General features: G+C 38.9%; 1 protein-coding gene across 1 annotated transcript in view; it reads right to left on the reverse strand.

Moving 5' to 3' along the window:
- LOC111155756 (potassium voltage-gated channel subfamily J member 6) overlaps positions 1–16,185 on the reverse strand; it is a 282,902-nt gene extending 266,717 nt beyond the window's left edge. The window contains exon 1 of the mRNA XM_022516141.1: positions 16,069–16,185. The gene's annotated coding sequence lies outside the window, so the exon portion shown is untranslated. The remainder of the gene's footprint in view (positions 1–16,068) is intronic.
- Between the last annotated feature and the right edge of the window lie 421 nt (positions 16,186–16,606).

Raw genomic sequence — 16,606 nt, forward strand, 5'->3', positions numbered from 1 at the left:
TCACAGCTGTGCCAATGGAGAGGGCAGATCCTATTGCCTCTTCCCAGCTCTGACTGCAGAAGATTCTTTTTTATGTGTCACTTTGTAGCTTCCACTACTGGGTCCTACTTGTATTTCTTAGAGCTTATCAGAACCCTTCTAATTCTAATCCCTCCTTTATCTTAAAATATCAGGATACCTGTAAACAACTCTCATGCCTCCCTACACCTAAGTGTTCTCTAGGGGAAGCATCCACAATTCCTTCATCTTCTTCCCACATTACATGATTTGGACTTGCCTACCATGCTGATTACTCCCTTCTGCACATGACTGAGTTGGGTTATGTCCATTTTAAGTTGAAATGAAAGGAGGTAGTAGTGAAATATACTTTGAAAACACTCTCTTCATTAATCAGAAGCTCTACTCTAAGACATTATTCATGTTAGGAGGGCAAGATATTTAGAGTGTTCAAGAGTTCTCTAATGTGGTATAGCTGCCCCACAGAAGGACTAGCACACATTAGGGATAGTCATTATTCCAGGTTGGTGACTTTGGGCCCTTCATGAATGGACTTTGGCTCTGTCACCCACCCTGGAGGGTGGGGAATGAGGACAGCTGGAAGCATCATGGGTTGCCACCATAATTCTTCTGGCTCTTTCTCTCATAGCTTTCTTATATATCTTCACCTGATACTTATCTTTTCTAGATTGTGTCTCCCTTCCAGGGAGAAGGTGTAGATTTTAGTTTCCAAGGGTACTTGCTCTCCTGGAGGGAGGCAGGAATTCTCAGAGACTACTTACAAATTACATGGTTTATTTTGAGGAAAACGCAAACTATTGTTATGTTAATTCACCCTAAACTTAGAGCATGTGTCTAACTTACAGATGTTTATGATATTCAAGACAAAATGCAAATTGCTAGTCAACAGCAAGTTTGAGATATTGGAAGACAGCATCTAATTCTTGAGCATTCTTTTTTTTTTATTTCATTTTTTAATTATTTTTTATGAACATATAATATATTTTTATCCCCAGGGGTACAGGTCTGTGAATCGCTAGGTTTACACACTTCATAGCACTCACCATAGCACATTAATTCTTGAGCATTCTTAGACACAATGTGGCTATAACTGTTAAGATCAGAAACTTGCTCCCAAGCAAGGGTTGTGAAGTCAACTCTTCTTTGTGTCTACTTTAATGGCTCAGCTACCAGAAGTCAAACAATATAAATTTACATTTCTTTTGTAAGCATCTAATTCACCCATTCCAAAGTAAAAGACCCCAACTAATTTATTAAAAAAAAAAATGTATGCACTGAGGAATGAACAAGAGCTCAACAAAATACTGTTTCCACCTTGGATTTTTTCACCACTGGGACAAATCATTTGTCCTGCCCCACTTTTTCCTGACCCACACTAGCTATATTTCTTTGAAGCCAGACACTGGTATTAAAATAGTCAAATCGCTTACTTGTGGAGCATAAGGAATAACATGGAGGACATGGGGAGATGGAGAGGAGAGGAGAGCTGGGGGAAACCAGAGGGGTAGACGAGCCATGAGAGACTGTGGATGCTGAGAAACAAACTGAGGGTTTTGGAGGGGAGGGGGTTGGGGGGGTTGGGTGAGCCTGGTGGTGGGTATTAAGGAGGGCACGTATTGCATGGAGCACTGGGTGTAGTACATAAACAATGAACTCTGGAACACTGAAATAAATAAATAAATAAATAAAATAGTCAAATCGGCATATTTAACATTAGATATCAGGACGCCTGGGTGGTTCAGTCTGTTAAGCATCAGCCTTTGGCTCAGGTCATGATCCAAGGGTCCTGGGATCAAGTCCAGCAATGGGCTCCTTGCTCAGCAGGGAGCCTGGTTCTCCCTCTGCCTGATGCTCCCCATTTGTGCTCTCTCTCTGACAAATAAAAAACAAAACAAAACAAAACAAAAATGGATATCTATCCAAAGACTCTAGAATGCTTACCCCACCAGTGTACTTCCCTCCCGGGCACAGAGCTAAACTACAATTTGCAGCTACTGATGCAGTTAGGTATGTCCACAGAACATGGCAGAAGTGATATATGTTACTTCCGGGCCTGGATCATGAAGAATATCCTGTGTGTGGTTCCTCTATGGTACCAGCCAATTAGATTTACCAGAATGAAAATAACTTTCTATTTTGCTAAACTGTTGAGATTTAGGGATTTTCTATTACAACATCTATCTAATTAATACAGTCTACATGGCCTCACTGAGGACCGCATTTAATGCCACTTTGTAGCAAATGAATAACAGCATCTATTATTTATAAAGTGCATACTTTGTGCTGGACATGATGCTAGGAACCTTACATTATCACATTAATCCTCATAACATTTCTGGAGTAGACACCCTTATTTTCATTTTATAGATAGGCAAACCAAGAGATTAAAGTGGAGCAAGGTCATGTAATGAGTGTAGTGGATTATATAATTGTCCCCAATTATTGACTTCCCTCTTCATAAGAAGAATATATGTCTGTACCTGCTGTTATATGTAGGTGCCTCAGTGGAAGACATATGCATCTCCATCTCATTGTCCATTAGCACTGGTATGACACGTGACCTGTTTTTGGTCCATGGACTGTGAGTGGATAAGCTGAGCCATCCCTGAGCAGGACTTTTTAAGAGTCATTGCTTAATCTGGCAATCTCCTTCCACTCTGAGGCTAGCATGGAATGCCCCAAATCAGACTGATCTCTCAGCTTGGATCTCAGAATGAGAAAGATACAGGAGTGCAGGGCCATAGCTGACCAGCAAAGGTATGAAGCTTGAGGAAGAAATAAACCTTTGTTTTGTAAGCCACTGGGATGTTGAGTTTGCTGTTACTGCACCAAAGCTAGTAAAAGCTGACTAATACTTAGAGCTTGATGCAAATACAGTTAGATGCCAGAGCCTGTGTTCATCATCACTGAATAACACCTCCCAAGCACAATGTCACATTCACATACATTCCTGTTGGATGATATGAGGAAAATTAAAGCATCATAAAAAAAAATCAACTCTCATCCTGGGTAAAGAGAAAGTGGATGCCTATAAGTTTAAAGAGGAAACTGCAATAGCACCAGGATTCAAACTTTATTTATAGATTTGTCTCTCACTTTGCATGTAATATGTTCAGATTTAGTGCCACAAAACAATTGTTGGCAAGGATGTGGATCTTTTTATCCATAGATCCACTTACTGGTGAATTTTGTAAAGTGTTCACACTAGAAGCCACGTCTCTGTGACCAGGAATCTGACTGGTGGTGAGTATCAGTCAAAAACTGTTCTCTAAAGGAACAACAAGTACTGTATGGTCTCTGGTTCTAAGCACATAGACTGAAGATGCTTGGGGGCTTAATCTGACCTGGATAAATCTGTAGAGACATGACTTAAAGAGCTATTTGTTAAAAATGTGGGGTTAACGTCATACATTGTAATTAGAAAAGTTGATTGATGCCTTAATGCATCCAGACAAGATAAAGATTTGAATGGTCATTTGAACATGATGCAAAATCACTCTCTCAAGATTTGTTTGAATAACTAGTCAGTTCAGTAATAAATAAACAAATATCTACAATTGATTAGGAGGTATGGCTAGATCAAGGCTACAGACAGTTTAGGGAATACTGAATATTCTTTATTCTTTTTAAGATGACATAGTCCTAAGAACATAGGAACCAAGATGGCAGCGTGTGAAGATTGTGAACACACTTCTTCCCATGGACACACCAAATCTACAGCTACATATGGATCATTTTCTTTTGAAAAAAGATTTCAAAACTAGGTGAACTGCTTTCCACAACAAGGAATAAAAGGACCATATTAAGATGGATAAGAGAGGCAGAGACACAGTCTTGAAGAACGCTCGCCCCCCCCACTCCCCTCCTCAGTGCAGCAACACACAGTGGATAAGGATCTCACCAGAGAGGTATTTCTTTTTGAGTGAGAGGTTGGTGCCCCACATTGGGCAACCTAACCTCTGGGAGCTGTACCAGAAAGACAGCCCTTAGAATGTCTGGCTTGGGGAACAATCAGGCTGATGTCTGGAAGTCCCAAAATGCTATAAGGAAACTGAGATTCCCCTCTTAGAGGGCTGGGGTATGGTCTCAATCACTCCAGACCAAGCAAAAAGCAGCAGTTTGAAAAGTACCAAGATTACATGTGAGGGAGATTCATTTGCTGATCTGGAGACATCTGCTAGAGGGGCAGGGCACAGCTGAGATGTTCGCAGGAAATGAAGGTGCTGGAGGACACCATTGTTGCACACTCCCCCTAGCCTGCTAGTATAGGCAAGTGAAATCAGACAAGGCACCCTCCCACTAACTTGCTTGGAAGGGCAGAGTGAGCTGCTGTGTTGCTTGCTGAGACTAGAGAGTGCAGGCAGTTGCAACACTCCCCTGCTCCCTGGCTGGGGCTGGCAGTGTTGGTGGTCACAGCATTCTCCTACTCCTAGCCTAAAGCCGATACATGCACTCAGAGAAGGCACATTCTTGCTGCACTGCTGAAGCTCACAGGCTTGTGCAGACAAGATGTTTTCCCACTACCTTTCTGAAACCATTGAGTTTGCTTGACACTACAATCTCCACTGCCTTGCTAAGGTCAGAAGGCACATTCAACCCACACAGGGGACACTCCTTGATCACCTGACTCTGGTGGCCACAAGAATTGGCATTCCAGAGCTCTATAGGACTGTAACAAGTAGAAAGATAGCTCTTGGTGGGCCACTACCCTAGGGTACTGCACAGACAGCAGAGAAACACTTCAGTCCTCCTGTGAAAAGGGCTTATTTACTGAAACCTGGAGCTTCAGTCTGAGGGACAGGCCTCATGTTTCCTACACATCCAAGGGGCTAAAAAGGCATACCCAGGGAACAAAAGCAGAGAGACACCACCGTCATGCACTCCCTTAGCTTACCCACAGCTCAAAGAGATTTCCTGGAAAGCTTATACACTTGTGTGAAGGCCCAATTTTTGCAACTGTTTCTCAGTGGAGACTTCCAGAACTCCTGATCTGGAGGCCAACAGGGATTATGCTTGTATTCCCACAAAACTGTATATATTTACATATTGTAAACATGACTGCCTGGGGTCTGGCTTTCACTTAGCTTCAAACTAGATGTTAAACAGATTTTCCCCTTAGAACACTGACAAATCTCAGTGCATCCTCAAGAATAGGGGCATATTAATAATAACTCAGGTAGCTTATACCATCACAAAGTTTCAAGGAACAACCAAGAGCTAGGACAAGGTTGAACAAGAAGCTTTATCATCTCCATAAAGCCACTCCTTCAGGCCTATGAGAGGTAGCTATTTGGCCTAACACATAGAAACAAACAGTCAAAAAAAATGAGGAAACAGAAATATTAAGTTTATTCAGATTTGAAGGAGAGAGAGTTTACTAGATAAGCAAAAGCTAAAGGAGTTCATCACTACTAAACCAGCCTTATAAAAATATTAAAGGGACTTCTTTAAGGTGAAAAGAAATGGCACTAATTAATAATAAAAAAAAAACACAAAGTAAAAACCTCACTGGAAAAGGTATATATACAGTGAAGGTAGTGGATTAATTACTCATAAAGGCACTAAAAAGGTTAAAAGACAAAAGTAGTGAAATTAACTAAAACTACAATATAGTTTAAGGGATACAGAAAGTAAAAAAGATATAAAAAGTGACATCAAAACATAAAACATAGACAGGGAGTCAAAATGTAGAATTTTGAAATGTGTTCAAATTTAAATTGCTATCAACTTAAAATACTGTTTTATACATATATGACATATGTGAACTTCACGGTAATCATAAACCAAAAACTTACAGTAAATACACAAAAGAAAATGAGAAATGAATCCAAGCACAATGATAAAGAAAGTCATCAAACCATGAGGGAATAGAGAAAGAGAAAAAGGAACAGAGAAGAACTACAAACAACCAGAAAACAATGGACAAAATTGAAATAAGTACATATCTATCAATAATTACTTTAAATATGAATGGACTAAATTCTCTAATCAAAAGACATAAAGTGGTTGAAGGGATTAAAAAAGATACCTATATGCTACCTATAAGAAATACACTTCAGAAGTAAGGATGCACATTGACTGAAAGCAAAGAGATGAAAAAAGATACTTCATGGAAATGGAAATGAAAAGAAAGCTGGTATAGGTGTACTTATATCAGACAAAGATATAAAAGATAAAGAGAGGCATTATGACAGATATATAGATATATCTATCTATAGATAGAGATATATAGCTATCTATCTGTAGATAAAGATATATATCTATCTATAGATAGAGATATATAGCTATCTATCATAGATAAAGAGATATATTTATCTATAGACAGAGATGTATAGCTATATATCTCTATCTATAGATAGATATATCTCCAACTTAAGAGTATAAAAACATGTAAAAAAAAAGATTAACAGATCTAAAGGTAGAAAGTGACAGTAATACAACAATAGTAGGCAATTTTAGCATTCCATTGACATCAATGAACTTATAACTCATCCAGACAGAAAATTATTTGGAAAATATTGGCTTTAAATGGTACATTAGACCAAATGAACTTAATAGATATATACAGAGCAATTCCATCCAAAAACAACAGAATAGATTTTCTTCTCAAGTGCTCATGGAATATTTTCCAGCCTAGATCACATGTTAGGTTACAAAAATAAATCTTAATAAATACAAGAAGACTGAAATAATATCAAGCATTTTTTCCAATCACAATGGTATGAAACTAAAAATCAATTACAAGAAGAAAGCTGAAAAACCTATAAAAACACTGAAATTAAACAATATATTTTGAAGAACTACTGGGTCACAGAAGATGTCAAAGGGGAAATGCAAAAATACTTGGAAACAAATGGAAATAGAAATATGCCATACTAAAATCTATGGGATGCAGCAAAAGCAGTTCTAAGAGGTAAGTTCATAGCAATATAGGCCTATCTCAAGAAGCAAGAAAAATCTCAAACAATTTAAATTTACTTCTACAGGAACTAAGAAAAGAAGAACAAACAAAGACTAGAGTTTGTAGAAGGAAGAAAATAATAAAGATCAGAGTGGAAATAAATGGAATAGAGACTAAAAGACAATTAAAAAAATCAGTGAAATTAAGAGCTGGTTCTTTAAAAAAGAGAAACAAATTGACAAGCCTCAAGCTAGATTCACCAAGAAAGAAAGAGAGAGGGCTCAAATAAATAATATCAGAAATATAAGAGAAGTTACAACCAGTAGCACAGAAATGCTAAGGATCATAAGAGACTATGATGGACAATTATACACCAACAAATTGAAAATCTTGAAAGAAATAGATACATTTCTAGAAATTTACAATCTTCCAATATTGAATAAGAAGAAATAGAAAATCTGAAGAGTCTGATTACCAGTAAGGAGATTAAATCATTAATTAAAAACCTCCTAACAAACACAAGCACAGGACCAAACAGTTTCACTAATGAATTCTACCAAACATTCAAATAAGATTTAATACCTATCCTCAAACTCTTCCCAAAAATTGAAGAGGAGAGAAAGCTTCCAAACTCATTTTGTAAGGCCAGTGTTACCCTGATACCTACGCCAGACAAGAACACTACAAAAAAAGAAAATTATAGGCCAATATCCCTGATGAATATATATGAAAAATCCTCAAAAAATTGAGCAAACCAAAGTCAACAATACATTAAAAGGATCATACACCAAGATCAATGGGATTTATTCCAGGGATGCAAGGATGGTTCAACTGCAAGTTAATCAGTGTGACAGACCCACATTAACAAAATGAAGGATAAAATCAGATGATCATCTCAAAAAATGCAGAAAAAGCATTTGATGAAATTCAACAACCACCTATGATAAAAACTCTCAACAAAGTTAGTATAGAGGAAATGTTCTTCAACTTAGTAAAATCCCTGGAAATAAACTTAACTAGTAAGGTGAAAGACCTGTATACTGAAAACTATAAGACACTGATGAAAGACATGAGCATGCACTTCTCCAATGAAGACATCCAAATGGCTAAAAGACCTATGAAAAAAGGTTCATTATCATTAGCCATCAGAGAAATTAAAGTCAAAACCATATTGAGATAACACCTTACACTAGTTAGAATGGCAAAGATTAACAAGCCAGGAAAGAAGAAATGTTGTAGAGGATGTGGAGAAAGGGGAATCCTCTTACACTGTTGGTGGGAACTCAAGTTGGTGCAGCCACTCTGGAAAACAGTGTGGAGAGTCCTCCAAAAATTAAAAATAGAGCTATCCTCTGACCTGGCAATTGCAGTACTGGGTATTTGCCCCAAAGATACAGATATAGTGTAAATAAGGGCCATAGGTACCCTAATATTGTGGACATAGCCACAATAGCCAAGATGCCCTTCAAGAGATGAATGGATAAAGAAGATGTGGTCCATATATACAATGGAATATCACTCAGCCATCAGAAAGGATGAATACCCAACTTTGGCATCAACATGGATGGGACTGGAGGATGAAATGAGTCAAGCAGAGAAAGTCAATTATTATAAGGTTTCATTTTTCTGGAACATAAGGAACAACATGGAGGACATTAGGAGAAAGAAAGGAAAAGTGAAAGAGGGGAATTCAGAAGGTGAGACATACCATAAGACACTATGGACTCAAAGAAACAAACTGAGGGTTTTAGAGGGGTGTGGGATGGAGAGATAGGTGAGTCTGATAGTGGGTATTTAGGAGGGCATGTATTGCATGGAGCACTGTGTGTTATAGGTAAACAATGAATCTTGGAACACTACATCAAAAACTAAAGATGTGTTGTATTGTGACTAACATAACACAACAAAAATTTAAAAAATTAAAAAATGACCTAAAAAGAAAGCACTAACTCAAAGGGATATATGTATACTGATTATTATAGCAGCATTATTGACAATAGCCAAATTATGGAAACAGACTAAGTGTTCATCAATTGATGAGTGGATAAAGAAGATGTGCTTTCTATATACAATGGAATATTACTCAGCCATAAAAATGAAATCTTGCCATTTGCAACAACATGGATGGAGCTAGAGAGTATTATGCTAAGTAAAATAAGCCAGAGAAAGATAAATACCATATGATTTCACTCAAATGTGGATTTAAGAAACAAAACAAATGAGCAAAGGGAAGAAAAAAGAGAGAGGCAAACGAAGAAACAGACTCTTGACTATATAAAGCAAACTAATAGTTACCAGAGGGGAAGTGGGTTGGGGGATGGAAGAAATTAGGGGATGGGGATTAACGATGGTATTTGGTATACTGAGCTCTGGGTGTTGTATGGACTTATTGAATCACTATATTGTACACCTGAAACTAATATTACACTGTATGTTAACTAACTGGAATTTAAGTAAAAATTTAAAAATAAATAAAAAAGAAATTAAAAAGACATAAATAAATGCAAAGATTTCCCATGCCTATGAGTTGGAGGAATTAATATGTTAAAATGTTCAATAACCAGAGCAATCTACAGGTTCAATGCAATACCTACCAAAATTCTAATGACATTTTTTATAGAACTAGAACAAATAATTCTAGACAATGTTGGGAAAGAAGAACAAAGCTAGAGGTGTCATCTTCTTTTTTTTTTTTTAAAGATTTTATTTATTTATTTATTTGACAGATCACAAGTAGGCAGAGAGGCAGGCAGAGAGAGAGAGAGAGAGAGAGAGAGAGGAGGAAGCAGGCTTCCTGCTGAGCAGAGAGTCCGATGCAGGGCTTGATCCCAGAACCCTGGGATCATGACCTGAGCTGAAGGCAGGGGTTTTAAACCACTGAGCCACACAGGCGCCCCTAGAGATGTCATCTTCCATGATTTCAAACTATTCTACAAATTGATATTAATCAAAACAGTGTGATATTGGCATAAAAACAGACATATAGATCAAAAGAACAGAACAGAGAGCCCAGAAATAAGCCCTCACATCCGTGGTCAATTTGTAAGAAAAGAGGCAAGAATATAGAATGGAGAATGGACAGTCTCTTCACTAAGGTGTTGGGAAAATTGAAGAGCTACAGCTACATGCAAAAGAATGAAATTGGACCACTATCTTACAACATATATAAAAATCAACTCAAATTGGATTAAAAACTTGAATTTAAGACATGAAGTCATGAGACTTCTAGAAAACATAGGCAGTAAGTTTCTTGACATTGGTCTTAGCAATGTTTTTTAGATCTGTCTCCAAAAGCAAGGGAAACAAAACCAAAAATAAACAATGAGACTATATCAAACTAAAAAGCTTATGCACAGTGAAGGAAACCTTCAACAAAATGAAAAGGCAACCTACTGAATGGGAGAAGATATTTGCAAGTCACCTATTCAATAAGAGGTTAATATCCAAAATGTATTTAAAAAGTTATATAACTCAATAACAAAAATCGTCTGGTTAAAAAATGAGCAGGAGATCTGAATAGACTTATTCCAAAGAAGACATACAGATGGCCAACATGCACAAGAAGAGGTGGTCAGCATCACTAATTATCAGGGAAATGCAAATAAAGACCACATGTCAATCAAAATGTCTAATATGATTAAGACAATAAATAATTAGTGTTGGTGAGAATGTGGAGAAAAGGGAACTCTTGAGCTCTGTTGTGGGAACAAAAATTGGCACAACCACTGTGGAAAACAGTACAGAGCTTCCTCAAAAAATAAAAAATAGAACCACTATAAGACCCAGCAATTCTACTACTGGATACCTATTTGAAAAATCCAAAACTTTAATTTGAAAAGACATATGCACCCTTTTGTTCGCTGCAGCATTATTTTCAAAAGCCAAGATATGGAAACAACCTAAGTGTCTACTGATAAATGAATGAATAAAGAAAATGTGGTGTATATCTACAATGGAATATTACCTAGCCATAAAAAAGAATGAAATCTTATCATTTGCGACAACATGGATGGGTCTTCAGTGTATTTTGCAAGCAAAATAAATCAGACACAGAAAGACAAATACTGCATGATTTAACTTACATGTGGAATCTACAAAACAAAACCAACAAAACCTTGTCACATAGATACAGACAATAGATTGGTGGTTGCAGGGGGTGGGGATGGTTTGTAGGAATGAACTGGCTGACCAGGATTAAGAAATAAAACTTCCACTTATAAAATAAGTAAGTCATGGTTGTATAATATACAGCATGGGGAATATAATCAATAATATTGTATTAATTTTGTAGGGTCATAGATGGTAAGTGAACTTACTGTGATGACCGGTTCACAGTGTATACAAATGTCAAGTAACTATGTTGTATGCCTGAAGCTAATACAATATTATACATCAATTACACCTCAGAAAAAAGAAGATGACGTTGTCCTTCTTTATTTGAGAGAAATAACTTTGTGTTATTAATTAGTGCTAATAAAATGATATCAAGTATGTGTATATTCTAGTACTTTATCAGAGTATCATTACAGCACTAACTATACTTATGATGATCTTTTCTTTGTTTAAGGATCTTAATTATTTCTAGAGCTAATTATTTAATATACATTATAAAATGTATTATCCCATATGGTTGCATTTTATTTTTTTTTAATCTCCCTGAACACTCAAACTACAACTAGAAAGAAAACCTTAATTCGACAAGTGTCTTGATGATTTTTCAACTTAACTACCAATTTCCCTTTAATTGATATTAAATTTAATAATTCTGAAAAAATCCAGAGTGAATCAATTCTCCTTTGATATTTAAAATGACATTTGAAATAAAGGAAAGAAACAATAAATGCCATCTCAATAAGCTGTAAATCCAAAGTTGTTTACATTTAAACATCTCAGTTCCACGAACCTTGAAGTCCTATTACAATGAATTAAAAAACAAACAAAAAAATCCTTGGTTTCCGAAGTGTCATTACTTTAATGCTGGTAAAAATATAGTAGCTTTAAATGCTAGCCTTTCCTCCTAGCTTCCTTCCCCTTGTTCTGATGCTCTCTGGTCTCTTTCCCTTATTAATCTACATATTCTTACATATCATTTGTAAGAGTTATTGAAAAAGGGCTTCACCTTGCCTACTTGCCCATATTGATAAGGAGGCTTTATCTTATTTCCGTGAAGATTCATATAACCAAGATTCAACCTTTGAAAAAAGCAGCACTTTCTACTTATGAAAATCAGTGAATGGGGTTATGCTTCAATAAGAGCATATTATTTATTTTTAATTGCCAATAAATTTTTTTCTATTGCTTATTAAACAGCTCTTCTGATGTCTTATTTTCTTTTATTCTGTAAAGCAGATATAGTTTGTAAGATGGGGGGAAATTTGAGAGTGAATTAAAACATTTCTTTATACTCAAAGGAAAGAGCCTATAAAAGTCCTATGTATTAAATAAAGACCTGGCTCATAAAAGTTAATATACCTTACTTACCGATGCTTAGGAAATACCAGGGTTAGGTGTCAAAATTATTTTTAAAATATTATAAAAATGTTCCCAGTGCACAGGGATTAATTTTAAGTCTCCTTAACAAATCTTACTTGAAATGGGTAGACTAATTATTTTGGAGCATGCCATTGACTGCCATTAGGACATAATGATGCTTTGCTTAGCAATTAGCCCCCCAAGAAGAAGAAGAAAGCAAGTCCTAATTTGAAAAATTAGCACCGAATATATGAACATAGAATCTACCAGAACTGAAGATAATTGATTAAACAATTTTCTATACCTAGATCATTTATATTCCCATCTTTTTTTTTTTTAATTCGTGAGAGAAATTGAGCTTTAGAACTCACAAATAGGGCACCTGGGTGGCTCAGTGAGTTAAGCCGCTGCCTTCGGCTCAGGTCATGATCTCAGGGTCCTGGGATCGAGTCCCGCATCAGGCTCTCTGCTCAGCAGGGATCCTGCTTCCCTTCCTCTCTCTCTGCCTGCCTCTCTGCCTACTTGTGATCTCTGTCTGTCAAATAAATAAATAAAATCTTTAAAAAAAAAAAAGAACTCACAAATACATGATAAATGATCTTTTTATGGAATGACCTATATTCTTATATGGCTTTATCTTCATAACTAATCTCTACTTCTCTTCTGCTGATAATATGAGATGGAGAAAAGCCAAGGTATAGTTGCTTCAAGTCCTAACAGTACTCCACGCACCATTTCTCTCTACTTTAGATAGCAACTCTTTTAATAAATTACATCACGGATAAACTTATCAATATCCATCAGGAACTGAAATGGAAGAAATAGTGTAACATCTCGTCTTTTAACCAGGTTTGGAATAGATTGCTTCTGCCTTCAATAGAGATCATGAAAAACAAACGACAAAAACCAAAAACTGGAAGGTATAAGCACACTGCTTTAACCAAGTCCTGAGTGCTCTGCACACATCACCTTTAGAAAGCAATGGCACAGCCACAGTTGCAAAAGCCAACCAAGAAAACCAGGATTGCTCTCGTTTGGAGAGAACAAAGCAGAACCAGCTCAAGACTAAACACACACACACACACACACACACACACACAAGGGCATCTTCAAAAGAGAAAAGCAACCCAGTGTATTGTAAAGGCAACCAGCTGTCAAACTTTGACTGGGCTCTGCAAGTCAAACCGTACCTTGTAACACCTGGATGCTATTCACAAAAACAGTCTATTAGAAATGTGACTGCACCTTCCTCCACTATTTTTCCTCATCTGTATTGGGGGGTCTGAGGATTTAAGACCAAAGATGAGGACAGCAGGACAGAGACCAGCTTTGCCCCAGGTGAAGGCAGAATGGCGAGAGAGACTTACCTGTTTTCTCTCAATGAATGCTGAAACGGAACTTGAGTTAAAATAAATCCTCCCTCTTGCACAGTTTCTTCCTTGTTTCTATTAAGAGAAGTGACTCCGTCTCGTCTCCCAGTTTCCTATGCCCTACAACCTTGGAAATGTAGCTGCCCTACTCACATGCTGCCTTAAAGATACAGTTACTGCTTCCCACCTCACTAGCATACTCTCTTCCCTTTCCTGGAGCTCATCAGCTTTTTTAGAAACTCTGTCAGGTCGGGACTAAGAGTATTTTATTTCTCTGCCCTCCAGGATCTCAGGACCCCTCGAAAGGATTTGGTTAACTGCTGTCTCACTGACAGGGTGCTCCTACAGTCTTTCTGTCATCTAAGCCCGACAAAAAGTACAGAGGACAGTGAGAGGGTAAGAAATGAATGGATGCTTTTGAAACCAAAGGGACTTGGCTGAAACTAGACAACTCTCATTAGAGACTGGTCTGGTGTGTGTGTGTGTGTGTGTGTACATGCGTGCGTGGGTGCACCGCACCCCTTTGCTTCCCTGAGGACAGGATCATTCTCCATTCTCAGTTCAACTTGGATCTTTTGCTGCTTCAGTGTTCTTGGTTTTGAATAGTTACTCTGATGCACCGCCATGCGTGAAATGGATGATTTGCAAGCTTCTCTGTCCCACGCAATTCCGTGGATAATCAGATATCCAGATTCTGCACGGGCAAGAGAACCGTTCATTTACAGAAAGTGATCGCTTCTGTCACCAAAGGAGCTAGTAACATTTGCAGGGGTAGTCAACTGGGAGGTGGGAACCTGGCCCTTGTGCTCTGGCCTTGGTGCTGAATCTGAAACCTGCTGCCTGAACCATCTCTGTGGCCTCTGGACAACTTTGGGAGGTTTGAGAGTTCCGGCCAGTTCTCGAAGCCCCCTTGCGGGTGGCGGGCAGGAACTTGGGCACTGCTGATACCCTGGGACCCTCCACAGAATACCTGACTGGCTTATTCCTTTGCCTGAAGCTGGGAAAGTTTTGTCCAATGTTTTTTGTTGTAATTGGAGCTGCCTTCTCCCCTCCCACCTGGGTCGCCATGGAGACTCAGCTCTTTCTTTCTCCAGGCAAAATGGGCGAAGCTTAGTTAGCTATGCCCTGACTACAGCCTTTCTAATCAGCTCCTGGGTATCCCACTCCTCTGTTTTTCAGCAAAAGAAAGGTAGGCAGGGTGGGGAGCTAGCAGGGATGTGATATTACAACCTATATGGTGGGGGCTCCCCCGAACCATCAGACTTTGGATAAAAGCAAGCAGGAGACACTCTAAACATATAATGAATTTCCAACTCCTAAACACAGGAGTTCCCCCCCCCCCTTTCTCTCTCTCTTCCTTTTTTGGGAGTGGAGGCAGGATTCTTTGGAAAATTCTGGTATTTTGTTTCTCCATCAACCTCACCCCTATCTGTGGCTGTTCCTATTACCATGTTTCTTCCTTAAGCATCTCTCCATATTGAGGTTGGTACAAGAGATATACCTGTGGATTGACCCAAGGTTTTATTGGGTTTGGGGAATACTAATGTTATTTCTGTTAAAAAACTAATTCAGGCTTAATGTCTTCATGCAAATGAAAATATACCCAGGAGGAAGCAAGTCAGCAGATTAGTCTAACCCCCTAAATGCCATAAACATCTCATTTTATCTGAGGGTTTCTTTCCCCTTCCAGTTACAAAACAATTCAGTTTACTTCTAGGGAGAGCTTCCTATTCACTGTTTGTAGCCATCATATCACATCCTTGGTTTTACTGATAGACAACAGTTAGAAGTTATTGTTTCCCATTTTCTGCCGGTTTCTCCCCACCCCTCACTTTTCCTTTTCCTCCTTCTCATGTTCTCTGTCTCCGTCTCCGTCTCTCTCCTCTATGCAAAGAACAAGGATACAGCTTTCCATAGACAATGGGCTTTTCCCAACTGTAAATGACTACACCGCAAGCCGCCCCTACCAGTTAATCAGTGCATTTCTTCTTTGCCAACGTATGTTGAAATGATGTCTGCAATGACTGCCTGGGTTTCTCTGTGCCCGGGGCATGCAGACCCCCTCCACTCCCCGCCCCCCTTGCGAGTTTTCAGTTGCTAATGAAAACCCTATGAAACAGATTTCCCTTCTGTTATGTAACCGGCTTCTCCCTCGCCTTTCCCTTGACTTGGGCATCATGTTTCTCATCAGCGTGGAGCATGCAGCGACGGAGACTGGGGAGGGGGAGGTGGAGACCCGAGGGCACGGAACGTTTTGCCCAGATTGTGCCAGCTTCTCGCCTTCGAGCAACTCAGCGCACCGCTTACCTTGCTGCGGACAGGGTGGTTTCACTCAATCATGATCTCCTCTTGGAACGGAGCAAGATTTGATAATTGAGTACACGATGGATGGTGAGGGGAGAAAATAAAAAAAAGAAAAGGAAAGACAAGCTGGAATCAGATGGTCAAATTTCACATCAGCCCCCGGAGGCTGTTAGGAGTCTCCATTCTCCTAGCGGTGCACCCAGCTCTGGGTCTGGCTTCCCGGTTCCCGCGGATCCCCACCCCTCCACCCGCCCAACCTCTCCGGCCAGGTGCGGCCGTCTGCAAACTGGCTCCCTCTGGCCGCGAGCGGAGAGGAGGGCTGGGCGCGGGGTCACAGGAGGGGCGGAGGGGTGTGCGTCGGGCAGAGACGCGGGCGGCAGACCGGTGGAGGGAAGGGGAAAAAAAGCAAGAGTGGCGAAAAAAAAAAAAAAAAAAAATCCCGGCTGGGAGAAAAGTGATGGGCCACGCAGAGAGACGTCATGAAAGCCGCAGATTCAATGAATGCTCCTCAATTCCAGCGGACGGGCTGAGCCCCGCTGGC

This window comes from Enhydra lutris, unplaced genomic scaffold (genome assembly GCF_002288905.1).
Source record: "Enhydra lutris kenyoni isolate GAN:26980312 unplaced genomic scaffold, ASM228890v2 scaffoldscaffold43, whole genome shotgun sequence".
Taxonomy (NCBI): domain Eukaryota; kingdom Metazoa; phylum Chordata; class Mammalia; order Carnivora; family Mustelidae; genus Enhydra; species Enhydra lutris.